The sequence below is a fragment of the Zingiber officinale genome, chromosome 5A (assembly GCF_018446385.1).
Source record: "Zingiber officinale cultivar Zhangliang chromosome 5A, Zo_v1.1, whole genome shotgun sequence".
In the NCBI taxonomy this organism is placed as follows: Eukaryota; Viridiplantae; Streptophyta; class Magnoliopsida; order Zingiberales; family Zingiberaceae; genus Zingiber; species Zingiber officinale.
Genome location: NC_055994.1, coordinates 31,296,983 through 31,315,428, shown reverse-complemented (window position 1 = coordinate 31,315,428; position 18,446 = coordinate 31,296,983).

The window sequence follows — 18,446 nt, the reverse complement described above, 5'->3', positions numbered from 1 at the left end:
CGAATCGATATTCACCCCCCCTCTATCGAATCTAACGGTCTAACAAGTGGTATCAGAGCAGGTACCGCTCTGATTTGGTGCAACCACCAATCAGGCAAAGGGGGGACTTTTTGAAAGAAAAATTAGATATCGTTTGTCTTTAAAATAAAACCTTACGCCTTTCGTTTTTTCCCTCCAAAATCATTTTTGAAAAACACATCATCATCTTTTCACCGTTGCTTAGTATTGATAAAATATTACATTTTCAAAATTTTGGAATAATATTTTTTTAATTAATATTTTATTAATATTTTATTATTTTTCAAAATTAGTGCAATATTATATTCTTTCTCCAGCACTGCTAATCCAAGACCAAGTCTTGGGATTTTTTTTGTCTGTTTCTCTATGTGCAAGAATAATGACTCTTCAAGAAGGACGGAACCCCTGCGAACCACCACCATACGATCATGAAGACTTCAACTACTGGAAGCGATTAATGGAATGCTTCTTAGGAAGCGTAGACATCGATTATATGCTAATTTTGAGGAAACCTTCTCAAAACTTGGAATTGAACAAAAAGGTAAGTAACATTATTTGTAATGTTTTACCTAACAATATTTTATGCAGATTAGAAAAGTACAAGAATGCATATGAGCTGTGGACCCAGTTGATCAAGCTTCACGAGACGCCGATGGAGCTAGAAAATCAAGTTAAAGTCAAATATGGACTCGAGTCAAATCCAACGGAGAAGCCTACTGAATTAGGGGTTGCGCTCAAGGTTAGTAATATTTATCAAAATACCCCTGCTAATAGTAGCTTAAATAATCAGCATGATGATAAGTATGAAATTAGTCCAAGTATGATGCATGATAATCTAGATTTAAATCATTTAAATTCAAAATCACAGAATAATCTAGACTCTGATCAAGTCAATCAAGACTCTGATCAATTTGGCATCAACCTTGACTTGGTCAAACAGAACAATGACCAAATCAATTCAAATAATTTAATTAATTCAGAAAATTTAAAATTAGGTGAGCATTTAGACATAAATAAGTCAAACATTAAAATAAACTTGAATTTAAATGCTAAAAATGAGAAAATGGATAAAATCAATAAATACCCTAATAAAATATTTAATAATCAAGATAAAATCAGTCTAGAAAATGCTATCCAAAACCAAGATAATTTAATTAATAAAAATTTAAACTTTAAAGATAAAACTAATCTAACTAATTCAATTAACCATATCAATTTAAAAGGCAAAGAAAATATAAGGATAAAATCAAACACTTTGATAAAATCAAAACGGAATTTAACAAACTTAAAATTAAATGTTAAAGATAACAAATTAAACAAAAATAATCTAGAAATTTCAAAATTAACAATTAATAAAAAGCTAAAAGATAAACCGTTAAGAAAATATAATTCAGTTTAGTTAATTCAAATTTAAAAATAAATAAAAACTTAAACTTTAAAAATAAGCTATTAAAGAAAGATAATTTAATTAACTCAATAAAATTAAAATTGAAAGAAAATTCAAATATTAAATACACTCTCTTAAAGAAAGATAATTTGACCAATTTAATTAATTCAAAATTAAAAACTTAAATTTAAATTACAAACTAAACATTAAAACTTAACTAAAACCAACTCTAATTATACAAAAATCTTAAATTAATGGCCAATAATTCAGGGGGAGGCTCCAGAATAGCTGGTACCTCCAAAACTAACTTACCCGACAGGGTAACCCAAACAAACTAACCCGACAGGGTAATTAGGATTAGTTAAAAAGAGACCAAGTTTAACTTGAATCATGGTACTGGTGAAGTTTTTGGATGATAGTACGTTAGGGAAGCTTGGGCATCGCATGTCTAGAAAGATATGGCTTCGATCTGGTGCATTTGGCCAAGTGAAACTGACCGAAGCTACCCTTAAATGGATCCTAACTAGTTAGACCAAGGTTTAATACTAAGCTCCGTTGATAGGACTATTCGGAAAACCTCGAAAGGTTGGCTACTTCTAATGACGTCCAAGTGACTCACCAAGCTTAGAAGTTTATCCGAAGAATGCCTATTTGTTGAGATCAAAGCTAAACCTGAATCTAACAAAAGTTAAAACAAACTCTGTAATTAAATCTAATTCATCTCACAAAATTATAGGATTCCCTGATTCATAATCTAGATCGGGTGAGATGAATAAGGATCAAATTAATTTTCAAATTAAATTAAAATTAATTAAAATTAAATTTCAAATTGAATTTCAAATTAAAATTAAAATTTCAAATTGAATTTCAAATTAAAATTAAAATTTCAAATTGAATTTCAAATTAAAATTAAAATTTCAAATTTCAAATTTCAAATTGAATTTCAAATTAAAATTAAATTTCAAATTTTAAATTTCAAATTAAATTAAAATTAAATTAAAATTAATTAAAATTAAAATTTGAATTTCAAATTAAAATTAAATTTTGAATTAATTAAAAAATTAAATTTCGAATTAAAACTAAATTAATTTTAAAAAAAATATTAAATTAACTTTAAAAAATTCTTTTAAAAATTATTTTAAAAAACTCTTTTAAAAATCATTTTAAAAAACTTTAAAATTATTTTAAAAAACTATTTTAAAAATCATTTTAAAAACTTTAAAAAATTCTTTTAAAAATTCTTTTAAAAATTCTTTTAAAACATTTTAAAAATTATTTAAAAAAAAAACTCTTTTAAAAATCATTTTCATAAACTTTAAAAATTCTTTTAAAACCTTTTAAAATTATTGTTATTTTAAAAATTATTTTAACATAAAAATTATTTTAACTTAAAAATTATTTTAACTTAAAAATTATTTTAACTTAAAAACTATTTTAACTTAAAATTATTTTAATATAAAAATTATATTTTTAAATCATTTTAACTTAAAAATTATTTCAAAAATTATTTTAAAAACTTTTAAAAATCATTTAAAAACTATTTTAAAAATTATGTATCATTTTGAAAAATTCTTATTATTTTTTCACTATAATAAAATTCTTTTAACTTAAAAAAAAATAGTTTCTATAGACTATTTTCACTTTAAAAATTATTATTTTGACTTTAAACTCATTTTTAATCTTAAACATCATTTTAATCTTAAAATTATTTTTTAATTTAACTTAACTAAAAATTAGATCTTAAATTAAAACTCATTAAAACTTAATTATGTAATTAATAAGTAGAACTTAACTATTTAAGTTTAACTTTATTTGAGAACTAAGCTTGATTTGATCAGAACCTAGGTTTAACCTTAGTAAAAATATTAAAATTACTCTAAGTCATTTTTCTTAATCAACCTTTAAAATATTAATTATTTTTATTAAAACATAATTAAAGTTTGACTTAAATTGAACCTTACTTAACTTTGTTTAATAACGAGTTTAACTTTAAACTAAGTCAATCCAACTTAAAAGGAAGTAAATGAAAAGTTAAATTATAACTAACACCTTCATCAATTAATACAAAATTTAGATTATAGCAAAATTTAATCAATAAATTATTAATATTGATCAATTATTGAATTAATAACAACTTATCTTACTTAACATTACACTAAAGGTTAATTTATTTCAACTTAATCTAACATTAATTACGGTTAGTCAAATTTAAATGAACAATTTTATAAAGATAATTATACAATCGTCTAAAACACTTAGGTACAAAAATATGTTACGGTTGTAAAATTTTATATTAAGGGAAAGTAATAAATAAGGAGGATTAATAAATTAAAGGAGTATCAAATTAAGGGGGAGGTTTATTGTTTAATTATCTCCTGAAGTGTTATTTTTTTAATCTTCTCTTTAAAATCTCTCTAGAAAATTCTACCTCAATTTAAAAAATAAATATATATCTACTTTGAATATTTTTAGCAAATATTTTCAAATTTTATGTCAGGTTCAGGGGGAGGAATTAATTAAAAATTTTCCTTTATATAAAATATTTTAAATTTTGTTTGAAAAATATTTTCTTAAAAATTTCTTAAACCTACTTTTGAAAACTAACTCTTATAAAACTAAGTTGTTTTTAAGAATTGAGTTTTACTTTTTATTGAAAATTAATTTTGAAAATTAGATTTAACTTAGTTTTGAAAATTATGGAAATTAGATTTTTCAAAACTTAAGTTTACAAACTAAGCTTCTCAAAATCATTTTCCTTAATTTTGAAAATCAAAGTTTAAAAATCAATTTTCAAAATCAACTTGCTTAAAATTGTGAAAATTTTTTTAAATCAACTCAAAATTGTTTGTTTTAAATCACAAACTTTTTATCCTTTTTACTTAGTACTTAAAAACTGAACTTTTCTAGTATTTTAAACCATGGTTTTGAAACTAGTACTTTTCTAGTATTCTAGAAAACTGATTTTTTTCTAGTATTTTTCAATCAGTTTGAAAAATAAATTTTTCAAACTTAGTTTTGGAATTTTGGTTTTGAAAACTTATGTTTGAAAAGCGTTTCAAAGTTGAAACTTGTTTTGAAAATTTAAACTTGATCTTGAAATTTAGACCTTATACACATATGTTTGAAAATTAGACTATCTAAACTTAGCAATTTTTCTAAAAGCTAAAAGCTAATGCTTTAAACAAGTTTTCAAAACTTTAAAATCCCCCAAGTCAACTTGACTATTTTTTTTACTTGGTGTTAAAAATTGCACTTTTATCGTTCAAATTTTGAACCAAACTTAGATATCTTTCAAAATTTGATTACCTGTTACAGTAACTCTTCACTATGATTATTTACCTTTGTTCATTTTTTTTGATGAATGTCAAAGGGGGAGGAGGGTTAGGTGGTTAAGTTAGCTAAACCAATTTGAAAATACTAACTAACTTAAAAATCACATAAATGCATGTTGTTACTTGCATATGTTTTCACTAACTTAACCAGGTTGTCATTCCATCAAAAAGGGGGAGATTGTTGGTGCGGTTAGCACTAACGATTTAACCCAGGTTTTGATGAATGACAAATCAGGTTAAGTTAGTTTGTTATTGTCTGACACTTTGATCAAGTGTGCAGGAGAAGCCCAGACAGGTCGACGGGCTGACCGGATGTCTGGCACGAAGTCCAGCTAGGTCGACGGGCTGACCGGATAGCTGGCGAGAAGTCCAAGCGGGTCGACGGGCTGACCGGACGCTTGGCGAGAAGTCCAGCTAGGTCGACGGGCTGACCGGATAGCTGGCGAGAAGTCCAAGCGGGTCGACGGGCTGACCGGACGCTTGGCGAGAAGTCCAGACGGTCGACGGGGCCGGACGTGAGGTAAGTCACTGGAGGGGAGTGATTGTGAGGACGCGTTCCCGGGAAGGGGACATTAGGCGTCGATCCGGCTTAGATCCATTTCGGATGTCTAAGTCGAGATCGTGACTAGATTCCGGTCTCGGAAAGACGGAATCTAAGTCATACTCTTTTTATTTATCTGTTGAACTTTAACTGTGCTGACAATCTGTTTTACAGGATATACATTTGCCTCGGACTAACTTTGTTTTGCGGAAAAAGGAGTTTTCTGGAACAAGGTGGTCCGGCGCTGAGGTCCCGGCCTTAAGGATCCGAGCGAAGGCGAATTCTATCCACGAGTCGTCACCACGTGGAGCATCATGGTTTGTGCGGTTACATCACATTCGTGCCGGAAGGGATCCAGCTGACGATATAAAAGAAGCCCTGGAGCTTCGAATGAATCAATTGTGAGAATTCTTCTCTGCGATCTTGCTCAACGTTCGGCGACAAAGCTCCGACACTACGCTCCATTCTTTTCCCTTCTTGTCGGTATTTTGTTTTTAGTTTTCATTAGCATTCACTGTACGGTTCTTTTGTAATCATTATTTCGAATTGCTAGTGATTGCCCAACGAAAGTGGTCAAGGACCACGGGCCTTCGAGTAGGAGTCATCACAGGCTCCGAACGAAGTAAAACAACTGTGTCTATTTTACTTTTCCGCTGCGCTTATACTCTTGTTTTTCGAATCGATATTCACCCCCCCTCTATCGAATCTAACGGTCCAACAGCTAAGACAAGAGGTTGCTGAGTTATCTTCTGCTGCGTTTTCTGCTGCTGCCAAGAAACAACTCGAAGCGCAAATTGAAAATCTTCAAGCACAATTTAAATCGGTTACGGACCTTAACCAGGAATTGACTTCCAAACTTGGCGAACTAAAGGATAATTATGAGGTAGAATTTACTGAAAAACTCAAAGCCTTGCAGCTGAAGGAAGATTAAATAACTTCCTTGAACACCTCCCTTAACTCAGTTAAGACCGAGGTTTCTGCCAAAGAAGCTGAATTGAAGACTTCCCAAATGGCTTTGGTGGTATACAAGGATAACGAAGATACTCGTTACAGGGAGCGGACTACTGCCATGATTGAATCTCCCGAATTCAACAGGCCGATCGTGAAGTCCATCTTGTCAGCCTTTACTGCGGGAGCGAAAGAGGCGGTTCACTAGTTACAAGAGGAGAGCTACTTAGCTCGTGTCCCTCCTCCTAATTTCCTAAACCGTCGCAGACTTATTGAGAACAAACCCCTGATCTGTACCCTAAGCTGACTTTGACTTGAATTCAAATTCTTGTAAAGAGGAGGGTAGAAACTCTGTAATGACGATCTCACGTAACGCTGATTATTCCCTTTTTGTTGTTAATTTTACTCTTTCTCATGATAGTTATCTGTTTTATATAAATGTGTCCAATGTTGTTTAGTTTGTCACCCTACAATCTTTCCCAACAGATTGTCACGTCTTAGATCGTTTCCTCATGACCGGACGGTATATATCAAGATTGATAAATATCGCCCGATATTTCATAGCGTAGCTATGTCTCGCCTGATTTGACACAGTTCTATCATGATGTCCCTAATATTGGTCGATTTATTTTACTTGATCAGTTTACCCCTATGTATTCATATGTCCTTTTCACATATTAATCGAGTCTCAGATGGTTTTATCATAGTGTATATTATTTGACTCATTATGATAAGCTTTTGGTCGACATACTAGCGTGCTCTTTGTCTCGATCGATCCATCAGAACCGCCCGCTTCGTATTTACAGACCGTATCCAGTAATCTCTAACTAAGTCCTGTCTGCTGCCTCGCGCTTAACTTCTCCTTATTTTATTACACCTATAACCTGACCCTATAATTACTGGATTAATTTTTCTTTATATCCTCCAAGCTTTCTCAAGAATTGTTTCTAGGGAAACTTTACATATTTTTCGAGGAAGATTACTTAACCTTACCTCTTTCTTTTGATTTTATCACTCATTTATGACGGTTGGAATTTCTAAATATCTTTTCTTTTCTTCTTTTCTCCTGTTGTTTCTATTTGAGGGTTTTAGCGCAGGGTCAAAGGAAAAACAAGGGTTTACGAAGTTTTCTTCCGTTTTCCTCCATCTCTTTTCCTCTTCCTTGATTCCTCTTTCTTTTATCGTCTCTCTATGGCAGCTTCTCCTCCTGCATGGTTTCTCTCGTGTGTTTCCAACCTTATAGATACAGAAGAAGTGGACTTACAGGCGACCTATAGTTTTCCTTCTTATATAATCCGTCCCGCTCCCCATGAGGGTCCGGATCTTCCTCCTTTAGGGTGTATATCTATCTTCCGAGACCAAGTTCTACAAGGTTTTCAATTTCATTTTCACTCTTTCTTCTGTGATGTTAGTATCTATTTTAATATTCCACTAAATCAGTTCGTCCCTCAATCCTTTTCTATCCTCATGGGCTTTATCGGGGTATCCAAACTATTGGATTTTCCCTTGTCTCCCCGTCTTTTTCATCACTTTTTTGCCCCTCATCGGGTAGATGTTGGTGTTTTCAAATTCCAAACTCATCCCAAGGCCATTTTGTTCAACCGAATTCCTCCTCAGGGGGAATGGTATCACAAGTTTTTCTATATGCGTCTCCCTTCTCCTCCTCCGTTTCTTATTCAGTGGATATATGATCTGCCTCCACTTCCTAGCACTCAGAATCTTTTTAACGATCCTTCTGTTGCTCTTGCCTTATCTAAACTAAGGGGAGCAAAATTCAGCTTGCCGCATCTGATTGTGGAGGGTTTGATGTTTCCCTTTAGGATAGGCAACATTGACACTCCTTTGGATAGTTCTTTTGGTACGTATGACCATTTCACTTCTCATTTACTGATTAGTATGTCTCTTTTATAATGGTGTTTATTTCCTGTATTTCAGCTGATGCTCTTCTTCCAGCCTTTATGTACAAGAATCCTGCTATGACTAAGTCCTTTGTCAATAATCTTGGGGAAGAATGGTTGCGTGACCGCCGATCGAATCCTAATTTTTCCACCTTGGGTTTACTATCTGAAGAAGAACGACGGGCAGAGGCTGTCGCAGTCATGGAAGAGGAAGAAGAAGAGTCTTTTGTTACCTTAGTTAAAATGCCAAATCTTACTGAGGCTTCTCCCTTTAGTGATTTCTTTGGCACTTTTGTGCAAGCTCCTCTTGTCCCGGCGCCCATTTCTCTCGAGAGAGGTAAGGCACCGATAACTCCCACCCACATTATCTCTAATCCTTTTCTTAGGATGATGAGACCCGGTCTACTCATCCCCTCTTCTTCTATTATTTCAGCTCCTTCTGCTTCTGCTTCTGAGGTGGTCGTTATCCCTTCTATGCCTTCTGCACCTCTTACATTAGCCCTGCCTCCCTTGGCTTCTGGGCGTCGAGCAAAATGAATACCTTGCAGGAGATCTTCTCCAAGTGCTATTCTTTCAACCATTAGTGTTCCTATGACTGAATCAACTTCCCCTGTACTGCCACCTATTCCATCTACTTCTTCTTCTGCTCCTTTTGTTTCTACTATTTCTTTTCCTCCCGTTGCGTCTTGTTCTTCTTCTCTACCTCCTATTTCCTCCATTCCCCGACCTTCATTTAAACAGGCTGTGGGTCTACCCTCTCAATTGGGACGATCCTCTGACCCATCTAGCTATGGCTCGTTGCAACTACAAGGCCTATGAGCCGAATCTTGGCTACAAGGTCAAGAACAACTAAGAGGCCTTAGTCTTCCACATCGAGCTGATCGACACAGTCGTCAGGCAGTAGCTGTAAGTATTTCTAGTTATATGTTGTCAACTTCGTATCCTCATTTCTAACTATATTATCCTTTTGCTTAGTTCCTTGCCTCAAGTCTACATATCGACCAGCTACTTACGGCTAAGGATCAGGAGAATCAAAAATTAAAAACTCAACTGGACACATTGAGGGCTACTTCTCCTTCTTCTAATAGTGACTTGGCTCAGCTGCAAAAGAAAGTGGCCCTACAAGATCGACAATTGGGGACCTTGAAACAAGAATTGGAGGAGTGCCAGCAATTATTGAAAGATAAAGAGCTTGCAAGAAGAACTTTGGAATTACAGGTGGATCGATTACATTCTGGTCTCCGACTAGAGATTGCTTTAAAAGAGAAAGCTCTCTCAGATGCTTCTCATAAAAGTCTTATTTTAGAGAAAGTAGAGAAGCTTCATAATGTCTGTCTTTATGACTAAGCTCAAGACCTAGCCTCTCACGATTTCACTATCCTACAGGAACAAGAGCAAAGGAAAGTTCAAGATGTTGAATTGTCACTGCTCCAGAAGGAATTGGAACAGCTTAAATCAGAAAAGGATGCTCTGAAAGATCAAAACACAAAACTGCAGGCTGATTTCCAAAGCTATAAGGAGCAAGAGAAGAGTCGATGGGAGGAGTGGTGACTGGCTTATTTAAAATCTCCATCGTTTGCTCAAGAATTCGTTCGTAGGATAGTAGGTGCTTTAAATCATTCTGTATCGGGAGTTCTTCAACAGTTACGAGAGGATGACTATTTACCCAAGGAACCCCCCCTTTCTTTCATAAATCATCGCAGGCTTAACGAAAAACTACCCATAGATCTGAAAGGTCCTTTTCTAGATGTTTAAAGAAACTATTCATAAAAGGCTTGTAAGTGCATAACTAGCAATAAAAAGAAGTATAACCAAAGTCTGGCAATTAAATGACCGTGTTGTATAGGAAATTTTTAATACTTACCTGTTTTTCTATTGTGCTGATTTGAGAATGCCTCTGAACATTAAATATAAGCTTTATTCTAGAATTCCTTGCTCATCTTTTGAAGTTAATAATTGTCTTGATGAATCTTTCCGCAGATAACATCCAGTGTGCTCTATATTTCCAAAAGAATGAATAATCCCGGCTGATATCGGATAAAGAATTGTATAAAACTCTTGAGCTTCGAGCTGAGTATAATATCCCAGACAATTTTTAAGTAAAGACTTTCATATAGATGGGCTTCCAGATGAATAATGCATCATATGCCTAGAATCCCCTTTTGAATCCTGGCTTCATGTCTGTATACCCGCAGACGATTAGGCTTTGAAATCATGAGATTTCTTGATCGACTTATGTTTCGTGATGGTTTAAAGTCTCCGGTTCCTCCCATGAAGACCCGTCCGAGTTACTTCATGAGATTTCCCGATCGACTATGTTCTGTGATGGTTTAAAGTCTCCGGTTCCTCCCATGAAGACCCGTCCGAGTTACTTCATGAGATTTCTCGATCGACTATGTTCTGTGATAGTTTAAAGTCTCCGGTTCCTCCCATGAAGACCCGTCCGAGTTACTTCATGAGATTTCCCGATCGACTATGTTCTGTGATAGTTTAAAGTCTCCGGTTCCTCCCATGAAGACCCGTCCGAGTTACTTCATGAGATTTCCCGATCGACTATGTTCTGTGATGGTTTAAAGTCTCCAGTTCCTCCCATGAAGACCCGTCCGAGTTACTTCATGAGATTTCCCGATCGACTATGCTCTGTGATGGTTTAAAGTCTCCGATTCCTCCCATGAAGACCCGTCTGAGTTTCTTCATGAGATTTCCCGATCGACTATGCTCTGTGATGGTTTAAAGTCTCTGGTTCCTCCCATGAAGACCCGTCCGAGTTACTTCATGAGATTTCCCGATCGACTATGTTCTGTGATAGTTTAAAGTCTCCGGTTCCTCCCATGAAGACCCGTCCGAGTTACTTCATGAGATTTCCCGATCGACTATGCTCTGTGATGGTTTAAAGTCTCCAGTTCCTCCCATGAAGACCCGTCCGAGTTACTTCATGAGATTTCCCGATCAACTATGCTCTGTGATGGTTTAAAGTCTCCGGTTCCTCCCATGAAGACCCGTCCGAGTTACTTCACGAGATTTCCTGATCGACTATGTTCTGTGATAGTTTAAAGTCTCCGGTTCCTCCCATGAAGACCTGCCCGAGTTACTTCATGAGATTTCCTGATCGACTACATTCTATGTGAGAATATGATGTTTGTACTAACCTTATGGCAGTTTTTAAAGTTTCTGGGTTCTTGAGGGGAGCTGAATAGGCCTTTAGGGTTCCTCCCCTGTAAATTGCTTGAAATAGATAATGAAAGTCCTCTCGATATTTATCAATCTGTATGAACCATGCTTATTTCCGTGGCGGTATTTGTCTTGCTTGGTTTTTATTAAAAGAAGTAAAGTACATGAACTGTGGGTATACTTGTCCTCAGTCACCGAGGACTTCAAATAATTGTAATTTGTTTCTCCAGACACATTCTTGAGTAGTATGATGTAGTTAGGTTTGATAAGATTGTAAGTGATTTGCACTCCAGGGACGCTCTAGAATTCTCCCTTTAGTATCTTGGAGATAATATGAACCTGATGTGAGTTTTTCTACCACTTTGTAAGGTCCTTCCCATTGTGGTGCCAACTTACTGACATCTCCGACAGGTTTAATTCGCTTCCATACCAAGTCTCCTACTTGGAAAAATCTGGGGAGAACTCTTTTGTTATAGTTTTGTCTCATCCGTTGTCGATATGATACCAAGCGAGTAACGGCTTTATCTCTAATCTCCTCTATCAAGTCTAGCTCCATGAGTCGTCGACCTTCATTATCCCCATCATATAATTGTCTTCTTTCAGATTCTACTCCCACCTCAATGGGAATTATTGCTTCTCCTCCGTAAACTAATTGAAAGGGAGTGATTCCTGTAGCTTCTCGAGGCGTAGTACGATATGCCCAAAGAACGCTAGGTAATTCATCTACCCAGCTACCTCCGACATGATCCAGTTTGGTCTTTAAACCTCTTATGATTTCCCTATTGGTTACTTCTGCTTGACCATTACTTTGCGGATAAGCTACAGAAGTGAAGGCCTGAGTAATGCCGTAACTGTTGCACCAGTCTAAGATCCTATCCCCTTGGAATTGCCTTCCATTATCGGAGACTAATTTATGAGGAATGCCAAATCTGCAAATTATATTTTTCCATAAAAATTTAATAACTGCATCTTCAGTAATTTGAGTAAGTGGTTCTGCCTCCACCCATTTAGAAAAATAATCCACCGCTACCAATAAGAACCTTCTTTGTGCAGCTGTCATAGGAAATGGACCCACTATGTCCATGCCCCATTGATCAAAGGGACATGAAATTATAGAAGTTCTCAATAACTGTGTGGGATGATGTAAGATATTTTGATGTTTTTGACAAGAAATACAAGTTCTTACCACTTTGTTGGCGTCTGCGTGTAGAGTAAGCCAAAAATATCCTGCTAATAAGATTTTTCGGGCTAACGATCTTCCCCCTATATGACTACCACATGAACCTTGATGGACTTCCTGTAGGATAAACTGTATGTCTTCTGTACCAATACATTTGAGTAAAGGTCTAGAAAAAGCTCTTTTATATAACTGTTCTCCTACCATAGTGTATTGAGCAGCTCTCTTCTTAAATACCCTTGCCTGTTCTGCATTACTGGGAAGAATACCTTGCTGTAAATACAATATGATTTGAGCCCTCCAATCACCTTGAATTTCTGCTTCAGTCTGTCTTTCAATACAAGATATTAACAGAGTTTGTTCTACGGGCCGATCTAGACTCCATGGCACTATAGTAAAGCCAACTTAGACAATTCATCTGCTACCTGATTTTCATATCGAAGAACCTTTTGTATATTTAATTCTTGAAACTGAGATTTCAACTTATCGAACGCTTCAGCATATAACCGGAGTCTGTCATTATTAATTTCAAAATTACCTGATAGTTGTTGAGCTGCTAACTGAGAATCAGAATAGATAAGGACTCGAACCGCCCCTATATGTTGAGCGGCCTGCAATCCTGCTATCAAGGCTTCATATGCTGCTTCATTGTTGGTAGCTCTGTAATTCAATCTGATGGAGAGTTGAAGTCTGTCTTCCCTTGGAGATATAAGAAGAACACGGCCAATTCCACTGCCTTGTCTAGTTGAGGAGCCATCTACATAAACTTTCCAAATGTTTTCTTCCTCAGGGCCTTGAACTTCTATAATGAAGTCTGCCAGAGCTTGTGCTTTGATGGCTGATCGAGGTTGATACTGGATGTCATATTCTCCAAGTTCCGTTGTCCATTTGATCAACCGACCTGATGCCTCTGGATTGAGTAACACCCGTCCAAGAGTACTGTTGGTTAATACAATAATTTCATGTGATAAGAAATATGGGCGCAACCTCCGAGCGGTCAAGACTAGTGCATAAGCCAACTTTTCTAGTGTAGTATATCTACACTCAGCTCCTTTTAATAAATGGTTAGAAAAATATACAGGTTGTTGCTCTTTTCCTTCTTATCTGACTAATACAGAGCATACAACATTTTCATTAGCCGACAAATATACCCACAGAGTCTCTCCTACTATAGGCTTAGCTAATACAGTAGAGTAGACAAATAATCTTTCAATTCTTGGAAAGCCTTATCACATTCCTCATTCCACTGAAATTTATTGGCTTTTCTAAGTATTTTAAAGAAATGAAAACTGTGATCGGCCGACCTAGAAATAAACCTAGACAAGGCTGTAATCCGACCGGTCAATCTTTGAGCTTCTCTCATGTTGCGTGGTGGCTCCATGTTCTGCAGCGCCTTGACCTTGCTCGGGTTGGCCTCTATCCCTCGTTCGGACACCATATATCCTAGGAACTTCCCCCCTTTCACACCGAATAAACATTTGCTCGGATTTAATTTGAGCCCATATTGCCTCAATGTCTTGCAGGTCTCTTCTACGTCCCTGCATAGATCAGCAGCTTGAAGACTTAATTAAGATGTCATCAACATATACTTCCATATTTCTACCAATCTGCTTCTGGAAGACCTTATTCATAAGCCTTTGATAGGTTGCTCCTGCATTTTTTAGTCCAAAAGGCATAACATTATAACAATAAGTACCTTCAAATGTTATAAAACTGACATTTTCTTGATCTTCTTTAGCTAAGGGAACCTGATGAGCCCTAATAAGCATCTAGCATAGAGATGTATTCGCATCCCACAGTGGAGTCTACCAATTGATCGATCCTGGGTAATGGATAATAGTCTTTTGGGCAAGCTCTATTGAGATCCCGGAAATCAATGCATACTCGCCATTTGTTTCCAGGCTTAGAGACTAACACCACATTAGCTAGCCAGCTTGGAAATTGTACTTCCCTGATGTAACCTGCTTCCATAAGTTTAGTTATTTCTTCTTTGATGATTTGATTTTGTTCCGCACTAAAACTCCTTTTTCTTTGCATGACCGGGCGGGCATCTGGGAAGACATGCAAGGAATGCTCCATGACTGTAGGAGAAACGCCTGAAACTTCTTTGGGTGTCCAGGCAAATACATCATTATTCTTCTTCAGACATTGCACCAATTCGGCTTTCAGAGCAAGATCAAGATCAGCCGCAATATATGTAGTAGCTTCAGGTCGATCGGCCTGGATCTGAACTTCTTCCTTCTCTTCATAAACCAGGACGGGCTGCTTCTCCTGAATGGCATTAACATCCATTCTCTGAATCTTTCGGGCGGTGTTAGCTTCAGTTCGAATTATTTCTATATAACATTTTCGGGCTGTCTTCTGATCACCTCACACCTCCCCGACTTGGTCATCCACAAGAAATTTAATCTTCTGACAAAAAGTAGAAACGACCGCCATAAACTCGTTTAAGGCGGGTCGACCCAGTATCACGTTATAAGAGGATGGAGCATCTACTACCATGAAATAAGATCTTCTTGTTCTCATCAGAGGCTCTTCTCCCAGAGATATGACCAACTTTATTTGGCCCAACGGTTGTACTTCGTTGCCTGTGAATCCATATAGAGGAGTAACGATCTGTTGAAGCTCACTCGGATCGATTTGCAGTTGATCAAAGGCCTTCTTGAATATAATATTGACAGAACTGCCCGTGTCTATGAAGGTACGAGTGATGGCGTAGTTGGCTATCACAGCTTTGATGATCAGGGCATCATCATGGGGTATTTCTATCCCCTCGAGATCTCTGGGCCCAAAACTTATTTCGGGATCGGCCGCTCGTTCCATGCTACATCCCACGGCATGAATTTCCAGTCTTCGGGCATGTGCTTTTCTGGCCCTATTAGAATCCCCATCAGTGGGTCCGCCCGTAATCATATTGATATTGCTCCGAACAGCATTGCTCCTGTTTTCTTCCTGCCGAGTCATCACAGCTTCAGAGGGTGCTTTCTCTGACACTTGGCTGGTACCGGTCGGGACTGGTATTGCCTCCTGCCGAGGCTCGACTGGGCGATATTCCAGTTTGAGTGGACTTTGCTGCCTGGGGTACTGCTGTCGATAATAGTTCTGCCTTTGATAACGCTCTCTATTAGCTCATTTATTTCTTAAAACAAAACAGTCTTCAGTATGATGACTGCTAGTTTTATGATAAGTGCATCATCTCCTTGGTGCCTCTGGCTGTATCTCTACATGTTGTACAGCTTGTGGACGATACTCTGGTTATCGATGGGGTGGATCAGTTATTCTAGGACCTCTTGGTGGAGGCACAGGGGCCGGAGCTTTCTCCTTAACCTGGGTAGGAGAAGAGGTAACACCCTCCTTTCTACGAGCAGCTTGAGCTTCTTCCACATTAATGAACTCGGTGGCACACTCAATCAAGGAATCAAAATTAACAGGAGGATTCCTTACTAAATCTTTAAAGAAATCATTATCATTTAAACCTTGAGAGAAAGCGCTAACTAATATTTTAGTGGTAGTAGCATTAGTTACATCAATAGCTACCTGATTGAATCTTTTGATGTATGCTCAGATGGACTCCTTAGATGCTTGCTTAATTGAAAAGAAGCTCCAAGGAGTCTTATGATACCTTTTGTTGCTGGAGAAATGGTGTAGAAAGACTTTCTTGAAATCCTTAAATTTCCGAATAGACTTCTCTGGCAATCTCTTGAACCAGCGCTGTGCAGCTCCTCCGAGGGTAGTGAGAAACATCCGACACTTCACCCCGTCAAAGAATTGTTGTAATAATGCTACGTTTTCAAATTTCAACAGATGATCTTCTGGATCTGTTGTTCCAGTGTATTCTCCGATCTGAAGATTTTAATATCGCTTAGGAAGCGGATCATCTATTACACTTTGAGAGAATGGGGAGATGACTTTCTCTAGTGAGCTATCACTAGTTATCATTTTGATTTTATGCTTTTCTCTATCTGGTGCTTCTCGAGAGGACTCTTGGAACACGGGCCTCCTGCCCCCTTGATCCATGGGAGTGTGAAGAAAGGCTCGTAGACGTCTTATCGGAGAAACAATAGCTGGAGGAAAATACGCATGTTCTTCTTCTTCCAGTTCCTTTCCTTTCCGATGCTCGGTAGTTGATATTGCTAGATTATGAGTTGTTGGTAGAGTAGCTCCGGTGTGGGCTTGAAGTTGTTGTTGCTGCTGTTGTAAGGCTTTCTGAACGTGAGAGTTGATGAGGAAATCCAAATCCTCACGACTGATAGTGAGTAGGTTTGATTTTCCGGCTTCTTCCATCCTGTAGTCTCAGATTCAGGTGAAGTCCCACAGACGGTGCCAAATTTGATCATGTCTGAGAAACTGAACAAGGCAGAGATCTGGAATAAGGAAACCCACTATGCTGATGAAGAATAATACTTGTAGAACGCCGATCCGAGAAACTCAAAGAGGATCGGGAAAAAATAGAGTCACCGAAGGTCCTCCTCCATGAAGACTCGATGACGAAGAGGAAATCCAAATCTGAAGAGAAAAAACCCAGATCCGAAGCTTCCAAGACTTCCTGAGCACAAGAGACCAACCAATACTACCGTCAGTGACCTAAGACCGGGGTGGGAATCCCTGGCTAGGCCCTCCGACGCTCAAGTCAGTAATCTCTCTCGGTGTGGAAGAAAGAGGAAGAAGATGAATAGTAGTTGAAAAATTAGGGTTATGAATGTGCACGATGATCTGAACTTACCTTGCCAACGGAGAGGATTCCCCTTTTTAAACCACTTCATATACCCTCCGTAGTCATGAAGTGGATCCCGGTTTGCTAGAGTTTGTTATGAGATGACGTAAGTTGCGTACTTGTGATAAATGACTTTTAAGTAATCTTTCTTGTACCCCAGATGTACCTCCTTTGTCGTTTAGCACCTGCAAAATAATCTAAAAGCACATTTCTCGCCGAAATATATAACATCTGTCATGTGATTACATATTACAGATATCCTCATTAATTATCTTATTTGAAATATTTATCTTTATCCTTCCTCATGAGGCTTCTGTTCGCGCCCTTCTATGTTAATTATCCTAACTAGCAATAGGTCATATCTTATCAAGTATTTTTCCAAGGTGTTGGTCGACCTGGCTGATATTAACATTCCTTCTTCAGGGCATGTCTCGATTGATACTATTCTACATGCTTCAGAAGTATCTCCCGGCCGATATTAGCCTACTTCCTTTGAGGTATACGCCAAGTGATATGGATCTTTCCCCCTTGAAGGCATATCCCGGCCGATATTAACCTACCTCCTTTGAGGTATATAGATCTTTCCCCCTTGAAGGCATATCCCGGCTGATATTAGCCTACCTCCTTTGAGGTATATAGATCTTTCTCCTGGGAAGCATATTTCGATCGATACAAACTTACCTCCCTTGGAGGTATATCCCGACCGATATTAGCCTACGTCCTTTGAGGTATACAGATCTTCCTCCTGGGAAGCATATTTCGATCGATACAAACTTACCTCCCTTGGAGGTATATCCCGGTCGATATTAGCCTACCTCCTTTGAGGTATATAGATCTTCCTCCTAGGAAGCATATTTCGATCGATACAAACTTACCTCCCTTGGAGGTATATCCCGACCGATATTAGCCTACTTCCTTTGATGTATACGCCAAGTGATATGGATCTTTCCCCCTTGAAGGCATATCCCGGCCGATATTAGCCTACCTCCTTTGAGGTATATAGATCTTTCCCCCTTGAAGGCATATCCCGGCCGATATTAGCCTACCTCCTTTGAGGAATATAGATCTTCCTCTTGGGAAGCATATTTCGATCGATACAAATTTACCTCCCTTGGAGATATATCCCGGCCGATATTAGCCTACCTCCTTTGAGGTATACAGATCTTCCTCCTGGGAAGCATATTTTGATCAATACAAACTTACCTCCCTTGGAGGTATATCCCGACCGATATTAGCCTACTTCCTTTGAGATATATAGAT